At 35.9% G+C, this 25,170-nt stretch overlaps 1 pseudogene; it reads left to right on the forward strand.

Moving 5' to 3' along the window:
* The first annotated feature begins 8,093 nt into the window (after window positions 1-8,093).
* On the forward strand, window positions 8,094-10,063 carry LOC138169813 (heat shock cognate 71 kDa protein-like; annotated as a pseudogene).
* The last annotated feature ends 15,107 nt before the right edge of the window (window positions 10,064-25,170 follow it).

Consider the following 25,170-nt stretch of genomic DNA (forward strand, 5'->3'; position numbering starts at 1 on the left):
ATCATCATCATCATCATCATCATCATCATCATCATCATCATCATCATAGTGAAATCAACCCAAAGTCATTCAACCAATGATTATACAAGACACTATGGGGAATTGTGAAGGGTAGAAGGTATGGTCTGATCCCTTCCTATTTTGGTTTCAAACATTTTATGGTGTTTACATATTGTTAATCATATCAGGGTGATAGACACAAGGCCTTTGAATTGGCACAATGAAATTTAAGATTGACAGGAACTAATTCAAGTAACTCTATCAGATGTATGAAATGATAAAGGAGATTATTTCAGAGAAATCTGGCAAGATTGTTATAAACTGATGCAGAATAAAAGTGAATGGATACAAGATAATAAAATATTCAAATGTCAAATTTGTAAAAACAAATAATTCTAGGGTAGAGTCAAGATGGTGAAATGAAAACAGGAACTTCCTTGAGCTCTCCCACAAATCCCTCCAAATACTAGTGAAAATGAATGTTAACCAATTCTAGAGCAGCAGAATCCAGAAAATGTGAAAGTGAAATAAATTTCCAGCCCAAGACTACCTGGTAGGTTGACAGGAAAGATATAATGCACCAGGCTGGGAGAGGAGCACGGTCCGATATGGGTCACATCAGCACAGACTGGTCAGAGCGGGCCTTGGGCCACTGAAGAACAGGCAGTTATGTCAGTGTCCAGATTTTTCAACACACAAATGCCAAAGAAATATTAGAAGTTCAGTAGGAAAGGTCTGTTGGGCCTGGGTGAGAGAAGAGCAAGGTATGGCCTGGCCCCAACACCAGGGTGGTGGTAGTGTTGCAGCAGCAGCAGTGGCTGCTTCTGGAGCTCTAGGCCTACAGATGGTGGGGGGAATCCAGTGGTTGATCACAGGTAGATTGCAGAGATCACTTTGCCTACACTGAGATAGGATTCTCTTGCTTTGCCCAAAAGTTGGATTTGTGTTTCAGTCCTAGGTGGCAGGCCTGGGGTGAGGAGGAATACGGGCATGGCCAAGCTTGTGGTGGCAGTGGAGACAGAATCCTCAGAGTATCAAGGCAAAAAAGAGTGCTTGTGGTCATTCATAGACCAGAGCACAGACAAGGAGAGGAGTAAACACCTCTCTTTTCATCATACCAACTCAGAAGAACTGAACATTTACAGATCCTTAGAAATATCTCTGAAAACAGCTGCAGTAAAACCCTGAAGTTTGGGACAGTATACCTTCCATGCTAGAAGCAGAGATCTACCCTAACAAAGAGTTAAAAAAAAACAAGTATTTGGCTGGGAAAATGAGGAAACAGTGGGAAGAAAATCAGAGTATAGAATCTTGCTTTGCTGACAAGGAAGATCAAAATATACAACAAGAAGACAACAAAGTCAAAGATATTACATCAAAATCCTCCAGGAAAAATAAGAATTGGTCACAAGTCATGAAAGAGCTCTCATGGATTTAAAAAATCAAGTAAGAGAAGTAGAAGAAGAATTGGGAAGAGAAATGAGAGTGATACAAGAAAATCATGAAAAATGCATCAGCTTGCTAAAGTAGATTTAAAAATACTGAAGAAAATAGCACCTTAAAAATAGACTAACCCAAAGGGCAAAAAGAGGTCCAAAAAGCCAATGAGGAGAAGAATGCTTTGAAAAGCTAAATGGGCCAAATTGAAAAGAAGGACCAAAAGCTCACTGAAGAAAACAATTCCTTAAACATTAGAATGGAGCAAATAGAGGATAATGGCTTTATGAGAAATCAAGAATTATAAAACAAAATCAAATGAATGAAAAAAGAAGACAATGTGGAATATCTCACTGTTAAAACAACTCATATTGAAAACAGATATAAGAGAAATAATTTTTAAAAATTTTTGGCTACCTGAAAGTCATGATAAAAAATATCCTAGACATTATCTTTAGAGAAATTATCAACAAAATTGCCCTAATATTCCAGAACCATAGGGGAAAATATAAATTGAAAGAATCCACAAATCTTTTTCAACATATCTCTCTTTAAATTCTGTTTTTCAGGCATTCTCCTCATTGGCTTTTTGTACTCCAAGCCTACACCTTTAAATGCTTGCCAGATATTTCTACCTGCATATTTTGATGGGTATCACATCAATATGTCCAACATGTAATTTAGTATCTTCCTTTGAAATCTTTAATATCTTCCCCCAAAATATCCTCATCTTCTCAGCTTCTCCATTTTAGTTGATGGCACCACCATCCTCTCAGTCACCCATGGTCAAACCATGGAGGCACCTTGGACTTATGCCATCTTCATTCCCCTGACTCCCCATATCCAATCAGTAGACAAGTCTTGTTTATTCTCTCTCCATAATATCTTTTGTATATGTCTCCTTCCCTCCATTCACATGATATTACATTTTTTTTCAGATCCTCATTATATTTCTGTTTGTATATAGCCATGGGCTTCCAATTTGCTTCCTTTCCTCAATCACTCTTTTCTCCAAATCATCTGCCATACTCCTAACAGAAGAAAATTCCCCAAGACACAGTTCTTACCATGTCATTCCCTGACCTAAATTTTGTGAAAGTTTTCTATTGTTTTACAACAAAACATAATTACAGTGTTACAATTAAGGCCTCCATAATCTATTGCCCACCAAACATTGCATTAATTGCCCACCAAAAATTATTTCCATAGCATTTCCCTTCATATGCTGTTTCAGCCAATATAGATGATTTCGTCTTCCAAGAACCGGACATTTCTTTTCTTACTTCCATGCATTCATGGAGCTTTTCCTCCAGGCCCAGAAAGCACTCTCTCTTCATTTCTTTCTGAATCTTTTCTTCCTTCAATGCTCAGGTCAAATGATACTTTCTCAGTGTTGCTTTACCTACCCTAAATAATGGTGTTTTCTTCCTCCTCAAATTTTCTAAAGACACTTTGCTTCTTCTCTCCTTTGCTTTCATCTCTTCTTACCTTGTATTTTACTTATTGATATAAATATATACCTTCTGATGATTCCTGGAGAGAATGCAAAATATTTGAGATTGAATTATTAATTTGAATTTAAACAATAGTGATGATGATGATGATGATGATGATGATGATGGCTAATATTTATAGAACAAAATGAGGTTTGCAAATCACTTTGACAATATTATCTCATTTTATCCTCATAACAATCCTGGAGGTCCATGCTATTATACTGATTTTACATATGAGGAAACTAAAGTAGGCAGAGATTATTTGATTTGCCCAGGGTGTTATAATAGTAACAATCTAATGCAAGATCTGAATTTAAGTCTTCTTGGCAACAGGTCTAGTACATGTCCACTATGTCACCCAGGTGACTACATATACTACATGTATATATCTATAGATATCTAGATATATACACACACACACACATATATATACATTTATTTACATATGTGTTTGTATCTATTATGTTTTACACACATATGTGTGTGTATATATATGTGTGTATGTATACACCCACAAATATACATATATGCATATATTGCAATTGACTTATGCAATCTGTCTAGCTAGCAAATGACAGAGGTAAGAGTTGGACTCTGGTCTCTTGGGAGCAGAATGAAATAATAAGGAGGTCAGTGGCTCTGAACTGATAGGTTCTACTTTCAACATCCAAATATAAGTATTACAATTGCTTCAAATCTTGGGCAAATTATTTAGTCTTCTAGACCTCATTTTTCTTATCTGGATAATAAATTTGGATGACCTCTGACATCCCTTACAGCTCTAGAGATAGTTTCCTATGATTGTGAGTAACTCCAAGTTTGGAGGTTTTTCTATTATATCTCAAATGAAGACAACATAATGCAGTAAGCAAGCAGCATCAAATAAGTTGTTTTAGGCAGCAAGTGATATAGTAATTCATAGAGAAGGGTACTTTTCATCTAGGAATTGATCATGGAAGGATTTATAGAAGAAGTGGCAATAATAGTGAGTTGTCTGTAAATACAATCACTCAAATTTCATGTTTTGTCACTATTTAATATTTAATTATATCCATGTCTTGCATTAGAACTGGTATTAGCACTTGGTTCCTGTAGAAAGCCAATTTTTCATTTTCATTCCTGGTTATTATGTAATAATTACTGTAAGAATTTTTAAAACCATTCATTATATTTCAGTTCTCAAGGCTCTTGGAGTAACCATCAGGGGTGGGAGTTTTCAGTATTATTGCTCCTGAGCCCCAATTGGTGTGCTTCCCATGAATATTATATTCTTTAACAAGGGCATATCATGAAGAGTAGTAACAAAGTCTTTCCATATAAAACCTGGAGCACATTCTCACACAGAGTTTAAGAATGCGGGTGGGTAAACTGGGAAGGAACTTAAACTGTATAGGCAGATAAATACATATGACTAAGGCAACTCAGAACTCTGAAATAGCAGGACCTTGATATAGGTTTTTTTTTTCTCTTTAGAGACCAAAAATCATTGGTACGAAGTGTATATTTTTCTAGCTTGATTCAGGTCATTGCAAAGTACAGCATCTTTGCTTGACAATTAGCTTTTCGAGACTTGTGGCACTTTTTACAATAAATTAATTCACTCCTGAGTTGTGGTAAGCAGAAAGGACATAAAACAAGGTATTTCTGATTGTCTATACATTCTGCTGTATTTCAGCAAATATTTTAGGACTTTTCAATCACTGAACTCTTAGGGGCATAAAATGATCAGTGGGGAGAGATTGGAGGCAAGATGGTGGCATAGAAGAAAATCTCTGTGAGCTCCCCCCCATAACTACCTCAAATACTTATAAAATAGTACTCTAAATACATTTTAGAGCTCCAGAACTTACAAAGTGATAGAAAAAAATCTCTCACTGAAGGCAGCCTAGCAGGCCTGTAAGAAGATTCCATCTCAGTTCCCTGGGAGCCAATAAGAGTCCTGCATGAGCCAGCAATTTTAGCCCCAAGGCAACCCCAACCAGCCATGTCTGGAAAGGACTTTGGGAGAGACTATCACCAGGAGCTGTGGCAGGTTTCCAGAATTATAAACCCATAAATGCCAAAGAGAAAGTAAAAGGTCAGTGTGGAACTCTGTTGGAAATGGTGGTGATAGAGGAGTGGGTTTGGCCCCTACCCCTGGGACAAGAAGTGGTGGAGCTATGGTGCATGCAGCCACCACAGAAAGGCTGCTTCAGATCTCCTGGCCTGTAGATCATAGGGAGACCAAGTGACCATTCTGAGGGGTAATTGCTCTTGCTTTAACATCCTTGGACCTAGATCACTGTCTATGGTGGAGGTCCTAGGGAGTGTGACAAGGTGCCAGAGCTTGTGGGGTCTAGAGAGACAAGCAGAGTTCTACTGTGGCAAAGAGCTCAAAAGTCAAGCAATTAAGTGGCAATATCAGCTAGCAAAGGAAGCACAACAATTAAATCTTAGTTTCCTTTTTTAGGGGAAAAAAAGGATTAAAGCATGGAATGGAAGACAACAAAGTCAGAACTTCTGCACCAAAACTTCCAATAAAAATATGAATTGGTTACAGACCATGGAGGAGCTCAAGAAGGAATTTGAAAATCAGGTAAGAGAAGTGGAAGAAAAATTGGAAAGAGAAATGAGAATGATGCAAGAAAATGATGAAAAGCAAGTCAACAACCTGACTGAAAAAATAACACCTTAAAAATAGGCTAATTCAAATGGCAAAAGAGGCCCAAAAAGCCAATGAGGACAAGAACATCTTAAAAAGTCTAATTTTCCATATGGAAAAGGAATTTCAAAAGCTCATTGAAGATAATAATTCCTTCAGAATTAGATTGGAGCAAATGGAAGCTAATGACTTTATGAGAAATCAAGATACTATTACACAGATCCAAAAAAATTAAAAGATAGTAGGCAATGTGAAATATCTCATTGGAAAAACCACTGACCTGGAAAAGAGATCCAGGAGAGATAATTTAAAATTATTGTACTACCTGAAAGCCATGACCAAAAAAAGAACCTAGAAATCATCCTTCAAGAAATTCTCAAGGAAAATTGCCATGATATTTTAGAACTAGAAATGCTATATTTCAAGTAGAAATTGAAATAATTCACTGATTATCTCTTGAAAAAGATCCCAAAAAGAAAACTCCTAGGAATATTGAATAGAAAATGTGACACTCAAATACAAGAAGCAAGAGAAGCATGAGAAAGTAAACAGGGAAAAGAAATCATAAGAAACATATGACAGTTGAACTACTTACTTGCCTATATAGAAAAACAATAATTGTAACTTATGAAACTTTTCTCAGTATGAGGATAGTTGAGAGGAATATAAATGCATATATTTTATTATATATATAAAATATTTTAATATATATTTTATAATATATAAGAGAAAGGGATGATATTTATAAAATAAAATTAAGAGCCGAGAGAGGAATATAATGAGAGGAGATAGGGAGAGACAGAATAGGGTAAATTATCTCATATAAAAGAGGCAAGGAAGACTGTTAATGGGGGGCAGAACGGGAAGGCAAAAGGGAATGGGTCAACCTTACTTTCATTTAATTTGCCTTAAGGAAGGAATAACATACACACTAAATTGGCTATCTTACTCTACAGGAAAGTAGGGGGGAAGAGGGTAAAGGAAGTGATAGAAAGGAGGGAAGATTGGAGGGAGAGTAGTTAGAAGCCCACACTTTGAAAAGGGACATGGACAAAGTAGAAAAGAGAACAAGTTGGGGGTGGGATAGAATGGAGGGAAAAATAGTCAGTGTTTTACAATATATCCACTATGGAAATGTTTTGCATTAAGGACACATGTACAACCTATATTGAATTGCTTATCTTCCCAGTAATGGTGGGTGACAAGGGAAGAAGGGAAAGACTCTGGATTTCAAAGTTTTAAAATCAAATGTTTAAAATATTATTGTTTATTATTATTATTATTATTATTTACATGGAACTGGGAAATAAGATATGTAGGTACTAGGATAGGGAGATTCATCTTTCCCTACCGAAAAGTCAGAGGGTAGATGGGCGAGGATATAGGAGAGAGCAGATGGGGGGGAGGAATTCAGTGGGATTGCTATTTTGGGTTGGTGGGTAGGGGAAAGACGTCGTGAAAATTTGTAAGGCAAAATCTTCTGGAAATGAATGTTGTAAACTAAAAAGAAACATAAAATTAAAAAAAAAGTTTTAAATCCTAAAAAAAAAAAAATCATCACTAGGGTTACTGGATCAATAGTAAGAACATCTTAGTGACTTTTCTCATACAATTCTATATTGTTTTTCTAAATTTGAATTCTAAATCTAAATTCTGAAATTTTCTAAATTTCACAAATTTACCATCTATGAATTGATGAATTTATCTTCCCATAGTGCGTCAAACATTAACTTTTTTTCTCTTACATCCTCATTTTTAATTTGGTGAGCATAATGTAATGCATATTTTAATTTGTATTAAAACAGTGATTTAAAGAACATTTCATATAACTGTAGGATCTTTGGATTTCTTCTTTTCAGAACTGTTCATATTTTGTTACTGCTTGTCCATTGGAAATGACTTTTAGATTTTGACCATCAGTGATAGTTAATGAACAACCCCATCCCCTGAAAAAACCCAAAAAACCTACATATTTTCTTACTCGAAATGAATTATTTTTTTCCTGAAAATGCTTTAAATTTAATATAATTGACATTGCCTTTTTAAAAATAATCTCTATCCCATATATTTTTCTTAACCCACAATTGTGAAACATATGATCTTCCATTATCAACTATTTCTGTCTGGTATGACATTTAATATTTAAATTGTTTTTCCATCTATTTTCTAATACACAATATGAATTAACATTCAAATCTAAGATTGTATTCTGAAGAAAAAAGACAACCATTTTCCATCTCTGAAAAGTTTTTTTTTTTTTTTGACAGGATCATTGGACCATAGAAATAGAACTGGTAGCAACACTATAGTTCATCTAGGGCTGACCATTCCCTTCATTTTAAGATGAAGAAACTAAGCAAAACCCAGAGGGTTCAGGTGACTTTCTCATAGTCACAAAATAATCTTCATGATTTCAGAGTTTTAAAAAAGGCTTTAATTCCTGACACCACTTCCTAGCAGATAAAAATATGTTTTGCTGGGGTTTACTCAGAGCAGCAACAGCCCTTGTCTCTCCACACTGGTCAGCTACGACCTCCCCCGACTCCCCAGCAACCATGTCGAAGGGACCCACAGTTGGCATTGATCTTGCCACCACTTACTACTGTGTGGGAGTCTTCCAACATGGGAAAGTGGAGATCATTGCTAATGACCAAGGAAACAGGACCACCCCCAAGCTACTTCACCTTCACCGACACAAAACGTTTAATCAGTGATGCTGCAAAGAATCAAGTTGCAATGAACCCCACCAACACAGTTTTTGATGCCAAATGTCTTATTGGTCTCAGATTTGATGATGCAGTTGTACAATCAGACATGAAGCATTGGCCTTTTACGGTGGTGAATGACACAGGCAGGCCTAAGGTTCAAATGGAGTACAAAGGGGAGACCAAAATTTCTATCCAGAGAAAGTTATCTTCTGTGATCTTGACCACGATGAAAGAAATTGCTGAAGCTTACCTTGGAAAACTGTCACAGATGCTGTGGTAACAGTACCAACATATTTCAATGATTCCCAATGTCAGGCCACCAAAGATGCTGGAACCTTAGCTGGTCTTAATGTGCTCCAAATCATCAATGAGCTAACTGCTGCTGCTGCTATTGCTTATGGCTCAAACAAAAAAGTTGGTGCTGAGAGAAATATGTTTATCTTTGACCTTGGAGGTGGTACTTTTGATGTCTCCATTCTTACCATTGAATATGGAATCTTTGAGGTCAAGTCCACAGCTGGGGACACCCACTTAGGTGGGGAGGACTTTGACAACCAAATTGTCAACCATTTCATTGCTGAGTTCAAGTGAAAGCACAAGAAGGACATCAGTGAGAACAAAATGGTTGTTCGCTGTCTCTGCATTGCTTGTGAACATGCAAAGCAAACCCTCTCTTTCAGTACCCAGGCCAATATTGAGACTGATTCCCTCTATGAAGGTATTGATTTCTATACATCAATAACCTGGACCCATTTCAAAGAGCTGAATGCTGATCTCTTCTGTGGCATGCTGGACCCTGTGGAGAAGGCCTTAAGAGATGCCAAGCTAGATAAGTCTCAGATTCATGACATTGTCCTGGTGGGTGGTTCCACTCGAATCCCCCAAATACAGAAGCTTCTGCAAGACTTCTTCAATGATGAGAAGCTCAACAAGAGTATCAATCCTGATGAGGCTGTTGTTTATGGTGCAGCTGTCCAGGCTGCCATTTTGTCTGGAGATAAATCTGAGAATGTGCAGGACTTGCTGTTGTTGGATGTCACTCCTCTTTCACTTGGAATTGAAACTGCTGGTGGAGTTATGACCTTTCTGATCAAACATAATACCACCATCCCCACCAAGCAGACACAGACCTTTACCACCTATTCGGACAACCAGCCTGGTGTACTTATTCAGGTTTATGAGAGAGCAATGACAAAGGATAACAATCTTCTTGGAAAATTTGAGTTCACAGGAATTCTTCCAGCACCCAGGGGTGTTCCTCAGATTGAAGTAACATTTGACATTGATGCAAATGGCATCTTCAATGTTTCTCCTGTGGATGAGAGCATAGGCAAGGAGAACAAGATCACCATCACTAATGATAAAGGATGTCTGAGCAAAGAAGACATTGACTGTATGATCCAGGAGGCTGAGAAATACAAGGCTGAGGTTGAAAAGCAGAGAGACAAGGCCTCTTCCAACAATTTTCGTGAATCTTTTGATTTCAACATGAAGGCAACTATAGAGGATGAAAAATGGCAATGCAAAACTGATGATAAAGACAAACGGAAGATCCTTGACGAATGTAATGAAATAATCAACTGGCTGGATAATAACCAGGCTGCTGAGAAGAAAGAATTTGAGCATCAGCAGAAAGAATTGGAGAAAGTCTGCAGCCCCATCATTACTAAGTTGTACCATAGTGCAGGTGGCATGTCTCCATGCCTGCTGGGTTCACAGGGGGTGGAGCAGCTCCATCTGCAGGAGCTTCTTCTGGACCCACCACTGAAGAGGTCGATTAAACACACCAGGAGAAGGAGCATTCCACAAAGTTTTCCAAAAATTGAAGGACTCAAATTTGTAGCCAAGACAGTAGCAGTTTAAAAGTAAAATTTGAGGTACTGTGTAAATCTGGGCATTCTGAATACTTGAATGTGTGCAGAGGGAGAGAAATGAACAACATTGCACTTTATCAGTACTGTAAACACATGGAAATGCAATTGTTTTGGAGAATTAAATCCACTTAAAATTGGCTCCGTAAAAATATTTTTTGCTGTTTTCAAAATCTTAGCCACAGAAACCTCTTTCATGTTCCAAATTATTCAATATGAATGTTTCCAAAGATGTCCCTACTTTAGCAGTTTGGATATTTCTTTCACATTTTATTCATCTCATACCTTGATTATTTCCCTACTAGTATTCTTTTTTTTTCTTTTTTGAAAGTGATGAAATTCATTAGGGAAGCAACCTAGTTGTATTCAAAGCTGTTAGGTGACCTCATAGATTGAATGCTGGATGTGTGTCAGAAAGAACTGAGTTTAGAATTCTAACTTAGACACTACTTATGTGATCCTTGCTAAAACATTCATCCTCTCTTTTTCATTTCTATAAAAGGTGAAAGTAATAATAGTAGCACTTACTCTTAGGGTTATGATGATGACATTAGATGATATTTGCACAGCAATTTTAGCACTTAAAGCATTATATCATTTCTAGCTATTGTGGTCTTATAATTGTGAGAGACGGTAGATGATTAGGGTTACTCTTCTAGACTAACTTCAGGAATAACAACTATTCTATGTCTTCATAATATTTGTCTTTATTTTGCTTGAATGCATTTAGAAACCAATATCTATGAGTCTTGTAAGGAAAGAAAATGTACAAAAATGATTTATTGATTTATTTCTTACATGCTTTCATTTTATGTTGGGATATGTAGCATGAGTGGGGAAAGGGCTTATCATATTTTTCTCCCTTTCTCCAGCCCCAGGTCAAACCTTACCAGACTCTCCCTTTACTCTTCTTCTCTGTGTGACTTCCTCTCTAGCATTCCCCAAGCTCATGTCCTCTAAGAGATGGTTTTTCTTTCAAATCTATTTCAGGAAAACACTGGGGAAAGGAAATGCCCATAACGTAAAATTCCAAACTAGTTCTAGCCTCCCACTAAAAACTCAAAACTCTAACTTATTTTTTTTGGAAGAACAAAAGTTATTTTATTATTTTTTGGAAATATTTAGAAATGTTTATCATTTGTATGTTATTATTCTTTTTAAAAATATTTTAATTAATTTGTGTACTTTTAGTTTACAGGATTCAATTCCACAATTCCTTGAGTTTCACATTTTGTCCCCCTTCCTGACCTCCCCCCCACCATGGTGGCATATAGTCAAGTATAGGATCTGTAAATACTTTCACATTATACATTAGTCAGGTTATAAAGACAGATTGTATCAGATGGAGTGAAAAATGGTAAAGAGGACATAAAACCAAACAAGAAAAAGAAAAAGATCAGGTATTTTGCTTCCAGCTGCACATAAACTCAGTTCTTTCTAATTCTTTCTCCAGATGCACACATTTCTCTCCATCATGAGTCTTTTGGGATTGACTTATATCACTGCATTGCAGAGAAGAGTCCAGTCAATCAAAGTTGGTCATCATACACACATTGTGTCTATAATTGTGTACAAATTTCTCCTGGTTCTGCTCTTCTCACTCAGCATCAGTTCTATTAAGCCTCTCCAGGTAAATATGAAGTCCATCTGCTCCTTGTTTCTTATAGAACAGTAATATTCCATAACATGCATATACCACAACTTGTTCAGCCATTCCCCAATTGATGGGCACCGCCTTAATTTCCAATTCTTTGCCACCACAAAAAGAGCTGCTATAAACTTTTTTGTATATATGAGTCTTCCTTCAATTTCTATGATCTCTTTGGGATATAACCGTAGGAGTGGTATTGCTGGGTGAAAGGATATGAAATTATTTACAGCCCTTTCGGCATAAATCCAGATTGCTCTCCAGAAAGGCTGGATCAGTTCACAACTCCACCAGCAATGCATTAGTGTTCCAATTTGCCCACATCCTCTCCAGCATTTGTCATTTTCCTGTTTTGTCATCTTAGCCAATCTGACTGGTGAGATGTGGTACCTCAGAGTTGTTTTGATTTGCATTTCTCTAATCAATAATCTAATCATAAAAATGATTTACAGCATTTCTTCATGTGCTTAAAGATATCTTTAATTTCTTTCTCTTAGAATTGCCTGTTCATATCCTTTGACCATTTATCAATTGGGGAATGACTTGTATAATTATAAATTTGACTCAATTCTCTGCATATTTTAGAAATGAGTCCTTTGTCAGAGACATATGTTGTAAAGTTTTTTTCCTAATTTCCCACCTCCCTCTTAATCTTGGTTACATTGCCTTTGTTTGTACAGAAGCTTTTCAATTTCATGTAGTCAAAATTATCCATTTTACATTTTATAATGTTCTATAATTCTTGTTTTGTCATAAAGTCTTTCCCTCTCCACTAGTCTGATAGGTAAACTATTTCTTGTTTTAGGAGACTGCTTACAGTATCAACCTTTCCACCTAGTTCATGCACCCATTTAGACTTGATTTTTGTATATAGTGTTAGATAATGGTCTATGCCCAGTTTCTGCCATACTATATTCCAGTTTTCCCAGCAGATATGTCAAATAGTTAGTTCTTATCCCAAAAAAACAAGTGTTTTGGGCTTTATCAAACAATAGATTATTATAGTCAATGACTTCTGAATCTCGTGTGCCTAATCTATTCCATTGATCCACTCCTCTATTCCTTAGCCAGTACCAAATAGTTTTGATGACTGCTGCTTTATAATACAGCATTTCTTTTCATTAATCCCCTTGATATTCTGGAGCTTTTGTTCTTCCAAATGAATTTTGTTACTATTTTTTCTAGCTCTACAAAGTAGATTTTTTTTTGGTAAATTAATTGATATGGCACTAAATATATAATTTAATTGAGGTAAAATTGTCATTTTTATTATATTAGCTCGACCCAGCCATGAGCAATTGATATTTTTCCAATTAGTTAGAACTGACTTATTTTGTGTGAAAAATGTTTTGTAGTTGTCCTGAGTCATATGGGTCCTGAGTTTGTTTTGGCAGGTAGATCCCCAAATATTTTATAATGTCTACAGTAATTTTAAATGGGATTTCTCTTTCTCTCTCTTGCTGTTGAATTTCATTGGAGATATATAGGAATGCTGAGGATTTATGTGGGTTTCTTTTATATCCTGCAACCTTGCCAAATTTATTTATTGTCTCAAGTAGATTTTTTACTTGATTCTGTAGGATTCTCTAAGTATATCATCATATCATCTGCAAAGAGTGACAGCTTGGTCTCTTATTTGCCTAATTTTATTGTTTTGATTTTTTTTTCTTCTCGAATTGCTACTGATAACACTTCTAGTACCAAATTGAATAAGAGGGGTGATAGTGGACATCCTTGTTTCACCTCTGATCATATTGGAAATGCTTCTAACTTCTCCCCATTACATATAATACTTGCTGATGGCTTTAAATAGATGCTACCTATTATTTTAAGGAAGGCTCCATTTATTCCTATGCTTTCTAATGTTTTTAATAGGAATGCATGTTTTATTTTGTCAAAAGCCTTTTCTGCATCTATTGAGATGATCTTGTGGTTTACGCTAGTTTTATTTTTGATATGATCAATTATACTGATGGTTTTCCTAATATTAAACCATCCTTCCATTCCTGGAATAAATCCTACCTGATCAAAATGGATTATTCTTGATATAAGTTGCTGTTGTCTTTTTGCTAGTATTTTACTTAGATTTTTTGCATCTATATTCATGGGGGAGATTGGTGTATAATTTTCTTTCTTTTATCTCTTCCTGATTTAGGCATCAGTACCATATTTGTGTCATAAAAAGCATTTGGTAGGGCTCCTTCTTCACTAATTTTCCCAAATATTGTTAAGAGTATTGGAATCAATTGCTCTTTAAATGTTTTATAGAATTCACTAGTAAATCCATCTGGCCCTGGAGATTTTTTCCTAGGGAGTTCACTGATAGCTTTTTCAATTTCTTTTTCTGAGATGGGGTTATTTAAGTAATTTAATTCCTCTTTAGTTAAGCTGGGCACCTTGTATTTTTGCAAATATTCATCCATTTCCCTAAAATTGTAAAATTTATGTGAATGCAATTGGGTAAAATAATTCCTAATTATTGTTTTGATTTCCTTTTCATTGGAGGTAGATTCACCCTTTTCATTTTTGATACTTATAATGTGGTTTTCTTCCTTCTTTTTTATCATATTGACTAATGGTCTATCATTTTTTTTTCATAAAATCAGCTTTTAGCTTTATTTATTAATTCAATAGTTTTCTTAATTTCAATTTTATTAATCTCTCCTTTGGTTTTCAATATTCCTAATTTAGTATTTATTTGGGGATTTTGAATTTGTTCTTTTTCTATGTTTTTCAATTGCATGCCCAATTCGTTGATCTCCCTTTTCTCTAATTTAATCATGTATAAACTCAAGGATATAAAGCTTCCCCTAAGAACTGCCTTTAATGCATCCCACAAATTTTGGTATGTTGTCTCATTATTATCATTCTCTTGAATCAAATTACTGATTGTTCTACAATTTCTTGTTTGACCCACTCATTCTTTAGGATTAAATTGTTTAATTTCCAATCAATTTTTAATCTGTCTTAACATGGCCTTTTATTGCTTAATTTTTAGGGCATCATGATCTGAGAAGGATGCATTTAATATTTTTGCCTTACTGCATAGAATTGTGAGATTTTTATGCCTTAGAATATAGTTAATTTTTGAGTATGTGCGATAAACTACTGAGAAAAAGTATATTCCTTTTTATCCCCATTCAGTTTTCTCCAGAGATCTATCATACCTATCCTATCTAAAATTCTGTTCACTCCTTAATTTCTTTCTTGTTTATTTTGAGTTTGGATTTATCAAGTTCAGAGAGGGGGAGATTAAGGTCTCCCAACAATTTGGTTTTGCTATCTATTTCTTCCTCTAATTCCTTTACCTTCTCTAGGAATTTGGATGCTATACCACTTGGTGCATATATGTTAAGTAATGATATTGCTACATTCTCGATCGTGCCTTTTAACACAATATAATTTCCTTCCTTACCTCTTTTAATTAGGTTGATTTTTGCTTTTGCTTTATCTGAGATAAGGATTACTACCCCTGCTTTTTTTTTACTTTCACTGAGGCATGATATATTTTACTCCAGTCTTTTACCTTTTCCCTGTGTGTATCCCTCTGTTTCAGATGTAAAACTGTTAACTTATTGCCTAGAAAGTTCCTTATTCAATTTTTTCTCCCTCTTTTTACTCCCTGCTCTGGAAAGTTTTAAAAAATTGAATCAATAAATCTCTTGTTCAGCCTGAGCTCTCAGTCAGGAATTTCTCTTACTATTTTTTAATATAGCACAGAACAAGGCCTCCCAACAATTTCGTTTTCCCACCTTCTTCCTCTCTCCCCTCTTCCCTTTTTCTTCCTCTCCCTCTCTCTCTCTCCACTACTCAAAAAAAAAATCCTCCATCTCCTCTTTCTCCATCTGTTTGTCTCTGCAGCTTTCTTTTTATACCTCTTTCTCTCTCCATCTGTCTATCTCTATCTCTCACTCTCTGTCTTTGTCTCTATCTCTTAAACTTTCTCTACGTATTTCTCTCATTTTCTCTTTCCATCTGTCTGTCTCACTCTCTCTCAGTCTCTCTCTCTCTCTCTCTCTCTCTCTCTCTCTTTCCGTCTTGTCTATCTCATTTCACTACTACTTCCTGTCTATTCCTCTAATTGACAAATGAAATATATAGCTCAGCAGTGAAAGCCAGTGAGAAATGCTTAAACAAAATTGCATTTTAAACAAAATAAAAATAGGAAGCAAACAAACTTTTTAAGAAATAGAGACTTGAGAATATGTATATCTCTCTACTCAGAAGAATGGAAAAGGAAAGAAAAAGAAAAGTAAAGAATTATCATGCTCTCCTTATTATATTGAATGGTTCTAGCAACTCAGCATCTACTACATGTGGCCCCTGAATATCCCAGTCAGAAAATCCTTGTCTTGGTATCCTAGAATTTAAGCCTCCTGGTCACTGATCCAGGTAGTTTCCATGACATCATTATCCCGCTGGCCAAGCTGATGCCCTTTCCCAAAGTTCTGCCTTGTCTGATTCTCAGCATTTTCCTTACACCTTTGCCAGCTCTCCTGCTGCCAATGTTGCTTCAACTCTCTTACCATTGTGCAGGATAGCAGGCTTATGTCCATAGGCCATTAATCCAGTGGCAGGGTTAATTTCCTTAGCAATCAATGAAGGAATTTCTGGGGCATTTCTATCTTGACAAGCAAAAGGTCACTTCTACCATCCATATATTTGTCAGTCCTAAGGGAAACCACATATGCATCAAAGTATTTAAATGTATATAATAAGACAGTTGAGATGAGTAACAACTGGATTTAATTTGGAAGATAGATTGCCCTGAGGTGGCATCAATAAACTTAGAAAAGGGAACTTGAAATTATCTAAAGGAACATATGAGTTTTAAACAAAACAAAACAAAACAAAAAACAGGGAACAGGTGGGTAGAAATACCCTTCCAACAAATAAAAACTGATAGCTCTTTCTAATGCTCAAATGCAGGCGAACCAAGCTGGTTTGGTTAAATTTCGAGTCTTTGATATTTGTCATCTTTATTTGCAGTCTTGGTTTTCACTATTCCAATGGTAATATCTGTTCTTGCTTCAAGAAGTGAGGATGCTCTTTTTTTTTCTTTACTCTGCTCTGATTAAAACTGGAAGAGAGCTGAGATCAGTGACTTGTTATTAATTACTTGGTTATCTGGTTAAGTTTTAGTATGAATAAGTTCATTCACTAAATACTTACACTAAGTATTTGTGTCCTAATATTTTATCATCAGTCAAGACTGCATTAGGAAACCTTGGATAAATATGGATGTTGATTTTATAATCTTCCTAACATAACTATTTTTACTCATGAACTACATATGAGTAGATGAGGCAAAATTTTGCAGTCATAACAAAACTAGAAAAGAATGGACATATTGGAAAGAACATTGGAGTCAAGACCAAAGGTATTCAAAATTTTCTATTGCTAACCCCTACTTGTCCCTTGGGTAGGTATGTGTTTCTCTTGTGGTCAAATCCAATTAATATTAAGTTTTATTAAACAGTCTTAATTTGTTGAGATTTGTAGAAGAGAGGGTTTTTTTTTTGTTTTATATTTGTTTGAATGTGTGTGAAACAAATCCTGTCTATATTTAATAAGGTATTAACTACAATTTCAGTTTTTTGTATATATCTATATACATATATATACATATCTATATACATGTATCTTTACATACATCTATATACATGTATATACATGTTTATAGATTCATAAATATATAGATACATATAGATTATATGTACATATTTGTATATATATTCAATACAAATTCCATTTTATTTGTTGTTCTGAACTATTTTTCAAGTTGTATTACTATATTTTAATACCACAGTAATTTTTCTATATAATTCATTCTCCTCTTGTTGAACCTTCCCCGTAACGAAGAAAAATATTTAAGTGCAATAGACACAACAGTCATGTCTGACAGGGTTTGTAACATTTAACATCTGTGGATTCCTAATCTCTCAATCCATACATAAGACATAAATCTTTTTCATCATCTGATCTCTAGAACTGAGAAAGGAATCTGACCTATTTTATGCATGTAGAGGGTGTGAGGGGTACATTGTGCTCTGTTGTCCTTGTAAATTATGAGTGTCCATGAGTGTCTATATCACAGGTGAAGAACCCCTGGCCTCAAGGATATATGTAGCCTTCTAGGTCCTTGGCGGTGGCCGTATGATTGAGTCCAAGTTTTATGGAACAAATCCTTTTATTAAGGGAACTTACTCTGTGAACTTTTAGATTCATTCAAAGGGCCACACTTGAGGACTTAGAGGGTGATATGTGGCCTTCAGGCTGCAGGTTCCCCACCTCTGGTCTAGATGCTCACAGAAAGACAAGAAAAAATATTTCTAGAATTTTTTTCTCATACTGTCCTCCAAGGGAGACTGACTCTTGTCATAGGGTGAGGCAGGAGGTCAGAATCAGGAGGTATCCAGCCTGCTCTCCTCAAAGAAAGTATGTACCAGGCTTGAATTATATGTCTATTCTGCTTGATTATTGCTGGTCTAGGAGTAAAAATTATGTCTGATCTGAGTTCTTGAATGCTATGTCTTAATGGGGAAGGGATACTCCAAGGTATGTATACAAGGCTTAACTGTCAGTTCCACAATGAATATACATAGTAAATAGAGAATAAACTAATTTATCCAAGTCAATATCGAAACAAAATCCAGATTTTGTATGCTGGAAAATACACAAGGGGAGAATGTACAGTATGAGATATGAGAAAGAAGGAGACAGAGAGAGAGCAACCCAAAGGGAAATGTCCCAAAGTTATCAATGTATTAATATAGGTATAAGTACATAATGGGAGTTACAAACACCTCTATGTATATACTTTTTGCCACAGTCTTTACCTTCAGGGACGTGAGTAAAGTCTGAAACTATTTCTTCCCTCTCAAAGTCAAAAGGCAGAAGACCAAGATCTCTCCTCTGTCAAGTTCTCATGTAGGCATTGAGCTCTGAGCAACCAGTCTCTAGTAATGAGGATAAACCACTGTAAATGACCGTTTGCACCAAGAGCTACATACAAATAACTCTTTTACCTAAAATTTTAAAACAAATGTTTATTTTGACCAGGCCTAAGATTCCATTGCTTTAGGACACTCTTTTAGTAAAGGGTTACTAACAAATCAGATCGCCATTTTTCTGAAACTTCTGAGTCTTAGGAAACGGATAAATCAAGTGACATGCCCATAGGTTCCCATAGAAAATATTTGTTAGAAGCAGGATTTTGTTCTTCCTGACTCCAAAACTTGCTCTCTAACACAGTATTATGTTGCTTCTCTACAGGTTAAATATATCAGTAAATCTGAGTAATATTTTAAAATGACCTGATTTTAGAGTTGCAATTTGCTTCTGAAATTTTACTCTGAAAGGTAATTGCCAGGCTCCTTGAATAAGTGTCTCTTTTTAGGGGAAAAACAGTGTCACTGTCATCCAGATGACAGTAGTTTCACTATTAATTAATCCATTGACTGAGAGAAGAAATGATTACAGGAAGCTACCATCAACTTAATGGCATTTTAAATTCATTTGAATATTATTAATCACCATAGCATCTATTATTTTTAAAAGTAACAATATTTTTAAAGATGAGACATATAATCTACTTGGTTTATATGTCATATTTATTTATTAATGGATTTAAGAGGAAACCCTATGTACCTCCTGTAAAGACTCTGTGCTACTTTCCCCTCTTCCCCCTGCCCCAGTCCATGGGTTGAGAAAGAGTATTTTGTAGCATTCCTGAAGAAACTAAATATACATTTGGGTTTTGTTCTTATTGGAGAAGCAAAAATTTTAAGGATAAAAAGGTAAGATAAAGTAAGGCTTTTATTTTCTGGTATTTGAATGAACTGCTTGCAGAATCTCTGAGTGGTTCATCAGAGGGGCAATGTATTTCTCGAGTGGATGGCTCATTCTTTTGATGGATTGGGCCAGAAGAACAAACGATCTGGCAAGATTTCTCCAAAGGTTAACATTGTCTCCAAACATGAGCTCTATAGTCAAATAGCTGCTGATACTGACATTTGGAATTCAAAATTGGAGCACTCCCAGTCAGTTTAGGGCATAAGACTGAAGAAGATCTGATTATGCCAATGTTCCTTTGGTACTGTGTGTGTGACAGTTTCCTAAACAGATGCAAGTTCCACATGGTTGTGATTCTGAGTCAAATGACCTAATACTGAAAAAAAGCATGCTGGATATATATTGTGTCTTAAATTTCTTTGTTAAAGTATAGAAGGATGGGGGATTTTTTTTCTTTTTTCTTTTCATCTAGGAGCTAAAGGTGTTTTAAAATAGATGCTTCATTGAATGAAATGGGCAGTGATAGGAACAATTTAAAATGTTTGTAACAGAGTCTAAAACCTGCCTGATTTTAATTTTCATTATTAACTTAAATTTAACTCATGTTAACTTAGAGGTTCATTACCTTTCCAGATTAATCTGTATTTTCAGGTAATTTTCCATCACCATCATTCAAGTCTACTGAGATCAAATAGAATATATAACTTAAAGGAATGCAAACCAGAACAACTCTGAGGTACCACATCTCACCTGTCAGATTGGCTAAGATGACAAGACAGGATAATGACAAATGCTGGAGAGGATGTGGACAAATTGGAACACTAATGCATTGCTGGTGGAGTTGTGAACTGATCCAAAAATTATGGAGAGTAATCTGGAATTTTGCCCAAAGGGCTATAAATAATTTTATACACTTTCACCCAACAATACCACTTCCAGGGTTGTATCCCAAAGAGATCATAGAAGTGGGAAAAATACCCATATGTACAAAAATATTTATAGCAGCTCTTTTTATGGTAGCAAAGAATTGGAAATTAAGGTGGTGCCCAACAATTAGGGAAAGTCTGAACAATTTGTGCTGTATGCATGTTATGGAATACTCTTGTGCAATAAGAAACAAGGACCAGATGGACTTCATATTTACCTGGAGAGGCTTATACACACTGATGCTGAGTGAGAAGAGTAGAGCCAGGAGGAATTTGTACACAGTTACAAACACAACGTATGTATGATGACCAACTTTGATAAATGGGACCCTTCTCAGCAATCCAGAGACATAAGTCAAACACAAAAGACTCATGATGGAGAGAGATATTTACATCCAGAGAAAGAACTGAGATTGAACCTAGACTGAAGCAAACTACCTGCCTTTTTTTGTTTTCTTGTTTGGTTTTGTTTTCTCTTTCCCATTCTTCATTCCATCTGTTACAATCTTTCTTTTTAATCTGACTAATGCCTTATGTGAAATTATTTTCAGATACTATACTTGATTGTTTCCTGCCATGGGTGGAAGTGGGGGGGGAGGGAGAGAAAATTTGAAACTCAAGGAATTGTGGTAATGAATCTTTTAAACTAAAAGTAAACAAATTAATAAAGACCAAAACAAGAAAAAGGATAATCATAACTTATGAAATTTTTCTCAGTATGAGAATAGTTGAAGGAATACAAATGTATATACATATATATGTTTATATACTAGGGTATATGTGCATATGAATACATATATTAGTGTGTGTATATATGTGTACAGGTAGGTATACATAGAGAGAGAGCAAAGGACCAATTGAATAGGAAGGGGTGACACTTAAAAGGTGAAATTGATAGGTGAGAGAGGAATATAATGAGAGGAAATGGGGAGAGACAGAATGGGGTAAATTATCTCATATAAAAGGCAAGGGAAAACTGTTACAATAGAGGGGAACAACAGGAAGGCAAAAGGGAATGGGTCAAACTTACTTTCATTGAATTTGGCTTAGGGAGGGAATGACATACACTCAAAATCGGGTATCTCACCCTACAGGAGAGTAGGGGGGAAGGGGATGAGAGGACAGATGGTAGGGGGGATGGCAGGTTGGGAGGGAGGGACACACTTTTGAAAAGGGACAGGGTCAAAGTAGAGAATAGAACAAGTGGGGACGGGATTGGATAGAAGGAAATATAGTCAGTCTTTCACAATATATCCACTATGGAAAGGTTTTGCAAATCTACACATATACAGCCTATATTGAATTGCTTATCTTCCCATTAAGGGTGGGTGAGGAGGGAGGATGGGAGGGAATCTGGAATTCAATGTTTTGGAATCAAATATTTAAATATTTATTATTATTATTATAGTTGTTATTATTATTATTATTATTTTGCATGCAACTGGGAAGTAAGATGTATAGGCACTGATGTATGGGGATCCATCTTGCCCTACGGAAAGTCGGAAGGGGTATGAGGGAGGATATGGGAGAGAGCAGACTGAGGGAGGGGGTATACAGTGGGATTGCTGGGTTGGGGTGGTGGATAGGGGAGGGACGGGGAGAAAATTTGCAAGTCAAAATTTTGTGGAGATGAATGATATAAACTAAAAATAAACAAAATTTAATTTAAAAAAGAATTTGGATGCTATAAACTTTGGTGCAATTTTATTTAGTATTGATAATATTTTATTGTCTATTTTAGCTTTTAGCAAGATTCTGTTTCCTCCCTCATCTCTTTTAATTAGTTCTGTTTTTGCTTTTGCTTTGTCTGTGATCAGGATTGATACCCTGCTTCTTGTTGTTTTGTGTTTGTCTTTTTGTTTTTGTTTATTTCACCTAAAGCATAATAGATTCTGGTTCAGCCCCTTACCTTTCCTTTATGTGTCACTCTGCTTTAAGTGTGTTTCCTATAAACAAAAAATATTCTAGCATTCTGCTTTTGTCCCATTAGGCTATCCATTTTTTTAAATAAGAGATTTCTTCCCATTCACATTCATAGTTATGGTTGCTAACTGTATTTCCCTCCCTCCTATTTTTCCTCTCTCCTTTCATCCTTTCCCTCCTTGACAGTGGTCTGCTTCTGTCTACCCCCGCCCTGAGTCTGTGTTCCCTTCTGTGAGTAACCCCTCCATCTTTACTTATTGCATATATCCTTCCTTCTTTGAGCCAGTATGAATGAGAGTAAAGTTCAAGAGATTACCATCCCCAAACTCCCATATTTCCCTCCACTGGAATAGGATTTTTGCACCTTTTTATGTGAAATAATTTACCCAATTCTACTTCTCCCTTCCATCTACACCCGATGTGTTCCTCTTTCTCATTCCTTATTTTTTAGGCCATTCCCTGCAATTCAACTTACACCTGGACACTCTCTCTATGTATATTCCTTCTAGCTGAACCATTAGTGGTATAATTTCTAAAAATTATGCAGTACTGAGCAAGTTCAGCTCCATTGAATCCTTTATGTTTTCTTTTTTAAGGATATTCTTGGGTCTTGATATCGTAAATCAATGTTTTTGCTCAGTTCTGGTCTTTTCCTTATGAAAGCTTGAAATCCTTCTATTTCTTAAAATGACCGTTTTTTTCTTTTTTCTGCTAACAGTACAATGCTGAATTTCACTGGTTAGATGATTCTTTTTTATATACCTACCTCTTTGTAATGTTACTGGGAGTTGAAAATCTTCCCCATCCATGGATTGCTTTTTTCTGGCCACTTGCAGTATATTTTCCTTGATCTGATAATTTTATAATTTGGTTATGATGTTCTTTGGCGTTTGGTCATCAATTAATTCGTTCATTGTCTATCTTGCCTTCTGCCTATATGCCTTCCAGGATATCAGGGCAGTTTTCCTTGACTACTTCTTGAAAAATGCTGTACAGATTTTCCTTTTGACTATAGATTTCAGATAGTCCAATGATTCTGACATTCTCTCTCCTGGATCTATTTTCCAAGTTAATTGTCTTTTCTATGAGATTTTTACATTTTCTTCTACATTTTTTTTCATTCTTTTAAATTTATTTGATTGATTTTTGGTGTGTGGTAGAGTCATTAGTTTCTACTTACTTAATTCTGACTTTTTGCCTTTTTAGAGGGGATAAGGGAAGGCATTTGGGATTAAGTGACTTGCCCAAGGTCACACAGCTAGTAAGTATTATTTGTCTGAGGTTGGATTTGAACTCAGTTCATCCTGACTCCAAGACCGGTGTTAAACTCACTATGCCACCGAGCTGTCCCCTCAATTCTAACTATTAAGGGGTTGTTTTCCTAAGTTAGCTTTTTAACTTCCTTTTCCATTTAGTCAATTGTACCTTTAGGGAGTTGTTTTCTTCAGATCTTTAGGATTTTTGTGTCTCTTTTTCCATTTGGCCAATTCTGCCTTTGAAGCAATTGCTTTCTTTTTTCCAAGCTGCTGACTCTTTTGTCATAATTTTCTTGCATCACTCTCATTTTTCCCCAGTTTTTCTTCCACCTCTCATAAGATTTTTAAGCTCGTTTTTGATGTCTTCCCAAGGTTCTTTCTGGACTTGATACCACTTCCCATTTTTCTTTGAGATTTTGCCCATAGGTGTTTTGACATTGCTGTCCTCTTTTGAGTTTGTGTCTTGTTCATCCATATTATCATAATAACTCTCTACTGTCAGACTTTTTTTTCCTTGCTTTTTTTCTTGTCTTTTTTGGACCTTTTTCCTTTTTTTATTTTTATATTTGAACTCTGCTTCCAGGGTGTAAGGGACACTGTCTCAGGCTTATTGGGCCATTGGCCACAGTCCTTGGCTGTTTACCTGGTGTTGCACTGATATTACCCTGAGGCAACATCAACATCATTATGGGTGGATACGTCCATCTGCTGCTGTCCTGAAGGGGTAGGATGTAGAGTCACTGGTGCTTTCAGAGGACATAGGAGTCTGGCAGTTTACCTGGTACTGACCTGGAGTCCTAGAGCTGGTATCTGGGGTGTTCTGATTCCTGTGTTGGTTCCCCAGGGCTACACCAAAGCAAATGGTGATCTGGCCACTGGAGGATGCCTGTTTGTCCAGGGCTGTGCTGAAGCACTTGGAGGTTTCACTGCTAGAATCTGCCTGTTTGCTAAAAATACACTGAAGCATGTGGTGCTTTTGGAGTCGGAGTCTGCTGATTCCCCTGGCTATGCTGAAGCACATGGAGATTCCTGGTCTTGGTGTGTGCCTACTTCACCACATTGGGGATCAGGATCATCTAATTGTTTGCTGCAGGGGTGCTTACTGCTCAAGTGCAGAAACACTTTCTGTCCTGGACTATACTGCCCCTTTACCTGAGTGAGAGAGACCTTTCTGTTGCCAATCTTCCAAGTTCCTTGGATTTAAAGATTATTCCACCTTATCTTTTGCTGGTTCTGCTATTCCAGGATTTATTTTGGGATGCTATTTTATGTTTATTTGTAGGTGAATGTGGAAAAATTATAGAAATTTATTGCTTACTCAACCATCTTGGCTCCCAGAAGTCTCTGGATTAAGTTTTTAAAAGATGTGAGTGAATAAATAACTTCAATGTCTCTAACATTCAACTTGTTAAAAGTATGAACGTTATTTTATATATATATATATATATATATATATATATATATATATAT

The sequence above is a fragment of the Petaurus breviceps genome, unplaced genomic scaffold, assembly GCF_028583685.1.
Source record: "Petaurus breviceps papuanus isolate PSGF00001 unplaced genomic scaffold, PetGlider_PUasm1.0 126, whole genome shotgun sequence".
Classification (NCBI taxonomy): Eukaryota; Metazoa; Chordata; class Mammalia; order Diprotodontia; family Petauridae; genus Petaurus; species Petaurus breviceps.